The sequence below is a fragment of the Onychostoma macrolepis genome, chromosome 15, assembly GCF_012432095.1.
Source record: "Onychostoma macrolepis isolate SWU-2019 chromosome 15, ASM1243209v1, whole genome shotgun sequence".
Lineage (NCBI taxonomy): Eukaryota > Metazoa > Chordata > Actinopteri > Cypriniformes > Cyprinidae > Onychostoma > Onychostoma macrolepis.
In genome coordinates, this window is record NC_081169.1 from 14,544,431 (window position 1) to 14,550,430 (window position 6,000).

A 6,000-nucleotide genomic window follows, 5' to 3' on the forward strand; every position below is an offset into this window, starting at 1 on the left:
CTTCAAAAGCCGTTGTATTGATCATCTGATTAATGATTCAACCATGTAGGCAATGCATTTTGAAAAACTTGTACTAATGTGCGTTGGTTGGTTAATTTGTGGTGATGAGTTTGATCAAGACCAAGCATCAAAATATTACAAGCAGGTTCGGTTCAGGTGAAGATATAAAGAAACCTTACTCTTGCACAAAATAGACATAAAATAAACATTCAATTTTTATGAATCTTCCTCACAATTTAATTCAGAGTTGAACAACTTAAATGTTGCATTTTGGAATGTCCAAGCATGTAATCAATCTAAATAGTCATTTTATTTGCAGTCAAAAGAGAAGTTGAAGAGTTCAATTCTTAGTAAATCTTTAAAGTACAAAGTACGCACTGTTGCCAACTCTCACGAGAAAAATAAGCAACCACAGCTTCAGAAACAAGCTACAAACAAGCCCAATATTATTTGATTGTTTATTATCATCAGTGTTATTTATTATCAATTATTTATTACCAATAAATGAGCCCGCAACACATAAAACTGAAACCACTCTTTTATTTGAAAAGCTGAAGTTCAAAAGTTGAACTGAAGTTTGAAAAACCTCACATGCAAAACTGTGATCTGAAACTGATGCACATCAGATCTGAAAACATAATCCTACTCTTATCTTCATCTACATCAGGGGTCTCCAAACTCGATCCTGCAGGGCCAGTGTCTTGCAGAGTTTAGCGCCAACCCTAATTAAACGCACCTGAGCCAGCTAATCAAGGTCTTACTAGGCATGCTAGAAACTTCCACTGTGTTAAGTCAAGTTGGAGCAAAACTCTGTAGACACCAGCCCTCCAGGGCCGAGACCCCTGATCTACATAGAAATGCACAGCTACTGACCTTTAACTCTGTGTAGACAAATAGTGGGCTAAAACAACTGACAATTACCATCCAGAGGTACATACACCCACTCAAACTGAGTGGGAGAGTAACTGTAAGTTATACTGTTCTGTGTATGGTGCGCTCATTCATTTTTTTTTTTTTTTTTTTAAATATTTAAAACAGTAACATGAGTAAATGACACCTTTTTCATTTTTTTTGTTTTGTTTTGTTTTTCAAAAAAAAATTTTAATTAAAATAAGAACCTTCATTTTTTTTGTTTTTACTTTCAGGGGAGAAATGGATAAACAGCTTGAATATTCAATCTCCTTGTGTGGTTGGTAATTAAATGCCCCTTTCCGCTGATTGGTCAAGCATTGGTGCCGTCATCACATCTTTTTTTAGTTCTGCAACGGAATAATAGTCCTCCGCTGCTACAGTTAAAGCATTTCACGAGTTCACACATACATATAATAAATAGAGTAAATGGAGTAAGGGTTATGCGTATTTGGTGTGCTGTCTGAGGGGAGGGGAGTACCCCCTCACAGGTTAGGATAGGAATAGATAGAAGGGAAGAGATGGGGTGGTGGAGGGATGCTGGAAAACTGTCAAAGAACAGAGACAAGTCTGCTCTATGCATTCCTCTTATCTGTTAATTGGGTTAATTACTGAATGTGCTCCTCTTGTGTTAAAGTGCCCCTATTATGGTTTATGAACAGGTTGACATGCATACAAGGTCAAAAAACACTTTAATTTCCTTATAATATGTATTTATTTTAATTTTGCACTTAGTGTAAATAGCATATCGTTGAAAAATACTGCTATTTTCACTTAGTGTAAATAGAATCCATCGCTATTTACACTTAGTGTAAATAGTATCTATCACTAAGAAAATATGCTATTTGCACTTGGTGTAAATAGAATCTAATTGCTATTTACACTTAGTGCAAATAGCCGCTGCCATCAAGTTTTCCCAGGTCTGCGCGCAACAAGTGGGCGGGCAATATGCTAATATTCATGTTGACACGTCAACATTAAACGGCTTGGGAATCGTTTTAAAAACGACTCTTTTCAATGATTCAGAGTCGACTCTTTCTTTTGAGAGACAATAACTTTATACACGGTGCACTTTCAGATTTAAAACTTGGCAGGATGTTTTCATTCACTAAGAGCTGTGTTACACACTGCATGAAAGGTAATTTTCAAAAATCCATAATAGGGGCACTTTAATAAGGTTAATTATCTGAACGTGCTCCTCCTGAACTTTGTTAATAAAACATCATTTATTGCGACTACATTTCATCTTTCTCTCTCATCAACATTGACACAAACTGAGCTGGGGCAGAATCTAGACAGGGCTTACTTCTGTGTAGACATAGACTCTCTATGGCAAATATAGGTGTATGTAAATATTTCGAGAGAGAATCCCCATCTTGTCTCTACAGCTGATCACCTGCTCTGGTGTCAAGACAATGTGTACAACTCACTCAGGACGGGGTCTATGCAGCTCACCTGTCTGTCCTGGAATATAGATGGGTTTATCATGATTACCTTCAACCAGATGAATGTTCATGACAAGGCTTTCATTGGGCTTGAGAAGACTTGCACACGGTTTGGTCTCAGATTCCGACTTGATCACTAGAGCAAACGTCACCATAAAATATCTGTTGAAAGATAATAATTATACAAAATAGCCCGAGTCATTAGATATGCACATTTTATTATACTTGCTTTAAGTTGTCTTTCAAACAGCAAAAATTTACTTTGCAACACAGATCAGTTGAATAAATACAGGAGAAATCACATCTTAACCTACACAACAATTAATGGTATACTAATAAGTTATCACACCTGGAAAACAAAACATTGTTAGTTGTCCCAAAAAAGTACAGTGGATTAAGATAAAAATGTACTATCTTGCAGCAGAAATCATTAAAAACTTACGGCCCTTTTGTTTGTCCATTGACACAGACAAGAAGGAAAGAGAACAGAGGGAGCCCCTTTCCAACAGCAGCTAACATCTAGATCCATGATGATGAGTGATCAAGAGATTAACAGGAACGTCTCTTATAAAAGGACTCTCTCATGATAAAGGAGTTCCTTCAAAAACAATTTTATTGATCATCTGATTAATGATTCAACCATGTAGGCAATGTAGTTTGAAAAAACTTGTGCTAGTGCATTGGTTTGTTAATTTGTGATGATGAATGATGATGAGTTTGACAAAAACTAAGCATCAAAATATTACAAGCAGGCACAGTTCAGGTAAAGATATACAGAAGCTTTACTCTTGCACAAAATAAACATGAAATAAACATTCAGTTGAATGTTCCTCACAAAGCAATTCTGAGTTGAACAACTTAAATGTTGCATATTAGAATGTCTAAGCATGTAAACAATATAAATAGTCATCTTATTTGCAGTCAGAAGAGAAGTTGAAGCATTCAGTTCTTTGTCAATAATGTTCAGGTATTCAACTGAAATCTTTAAAGTACAAAGTAAGTGTAAACGTGATTTTCTGAAAACAGACTCCTACTCTTATCTACATCTTCATAGAAATGCACAACTACTGACCTTTAACTCTGTGTAGACAAATAGTGGGCTACTACAACAACTGATAATTACCATCCAGAGGTACATACACCCACTCAAACTGAGAGGGAGAGAAACTGTAAGCTACTGTTTGCATTTGTCTCATTTGTTCCCTTTCAGCCGGTCATATTCGATGTCACGTCAATGACCAACGAATTAGGAATCTCGCTAAAGAGACCAATGTACTTTGAGTGTAAACTAAATGAGCCAATGCACATTGGCATGCGATATTTGCAGCCAGGGGGGAACTACTTCTGGCAGTTGCTTTGGTGGTCTCAGGGTGCCTCAACTTAACCACAGGGCATTTTTAGCTCTCCGACAGGTATTTTCTACGCATATTATTTTGATGGAGGGAAACAAGATGCATTCCTAGTTTCAACATTACTTATTCTTCAGACATTCTGCTATAAATGCAATAAGTATCAGCTGTATACAAAGTGACCAACATTTGGTTTTCAACCACTGAAAATAGGTAATATTTAACAATCTGAAAATGGAACCTCTTTGAGATCCCCATATCTCTGGGACTGAACGATGTAGGGCATTGAAAATGAAGATTCCAAAAGAAAATTTTATTAAGAACTAGAATCTAAAATCACATTGCAATATCTTTAATGCTTCTTGAGTTATAGACATGCAAACTTTGGAAAAAGAAAATTTATGGCATTCAGACAAGTATGTTCAATGCAGTTATTTTGACAGAAGTAAACAAGATACATCTCTAGTTTCAACATTATTTGTTCTTCCGACATTCTTCTTTAAAAGAATTGAAGTATCATATTTTTGCAAATTGACCCACATTTGGTTTTTGACCACTAAAAATGTACATTTTAATAATTTACTCCTTGAGCCATATTGAAATTCCAATATCTCTGGAACCGAACCATAAAGGGCCTTAAAAAAAAGATACCAAAAAGAAAGTTTGTTAAGACCCAATATCTAAAAGGGCATTAATATATCTTTAATACTTCTTTAGTTACAGGCATGCAAACTTAGGAGAAAAAAGTTCAACATATTTTACTAACAGGCCTACCAATCTCTGTAAAAATAACAAAAAATATTTCTTAAGTAATTTTTACCCCCCCTGTAATTTGGCTCTGAATCTCAGGTGAAAATGGCCATTTTGACCGCCGTCTACAAAATAGTGGATTGCCCAGTATATATTCATCCATGACATTTAATATTTTGGCTTTCAACACTATACATGTGTCACGGTTCGGCTGCTACAGTGCATGAACGAGGAGACGAAGGAGCGCTGAGATGTGGGAGATTCACATTCACAGTCTTTATTTGACAAGATAGCCAGGAACACACATGTAGAGCAGGGTGAAGACAATGCAATACACTATAAATACATAACGAGGGGATGACTAGATACACCTGGAACCAAATCAACTGATAATCAAACAAAATGAGGACAGGAAACAGGAAGGACTAAATATGGGCATGTGGGGAACAAAACACAAGACACAACAAACACAAGCCTGACATGACACCCCATACCCTCCCCGGAAGGCATGTCCTCGTGCCATACACCATCCAATGGGGAGGGGGGGTGGGCGCTCTGGAGATCTACAGGGACAGGGTGACCAGACGGGAGGCCTCCAGGGCAGCGCCTGTTCTGGGACCCACGGCGGAGCAGGGCGCTCAGGCTGCCATGGCGGTGCAAGGAGCTCAAGAGGCCATGGCCATGGCCTTGGCCTCATCCCTTCGGCTCGCCCTCTCCGGCTGGAGCCCTATAACCCAACAAGAAATTGAGGTCCCTACTGGGCCGGACATAAGACCAACTGCCCTCCTTGGGCTGAACGTGGTGACCGGGGCCATTTCAGGGGTGAATTCAGGAACTGCTTCTATTGAGGCAGCTGGAGAAGTAAGCAGCTTGGGAATGGCCTCTGTGGACAGGACAAGATAAGCTGCCAGCATCTGAGGGACCCCAACAGACAATACATGACAAGACAAGACCGACATGATCTGTTTCTGTGGACACGACAAGACTTCTGGGGACATGACTTGACTTTGGTCAGGGGCTAGAGCCCACGACATCCCCTCATATTCCACCAGCATTCCTAGGGGCACATGCGAGGTGGACGGCAGGCTTGAGTGAGCCGCAGATGGCAGCGGGCTTGAGTGAGCCGTGAACAGCGGCGAGCTTGACTTCACGGCGAACGGCGAACGATTTACTACCCTATAGTTTAACATAGTGTTCCAGCAGTTGTGAGCAATCATTTCGGTAACACTTTACAATAAGGTTCATTAGTTAAACATTAGTTAATGTATTAACTAACATAAACTAACCATGAGCAATACATTTGTTACTGTATTTACTAATCTTCGCTAATGTTAGTTAATAAAAATACAGATGTTCATTGTTAGTTCATGTTAGTTCACAGTGCATTACCTAATGTTAACAAGATTTTAATAATGTATTATTAAATGTTGAAATTAACATTAACAAAGATGAATAAACGCTGTATAAGTGCAGTTCATTATTAGTTCATGTTAACTAATGTAGTTAACTAATGAACCTTATTGTAAAGTGTTACCATCATTTCAATT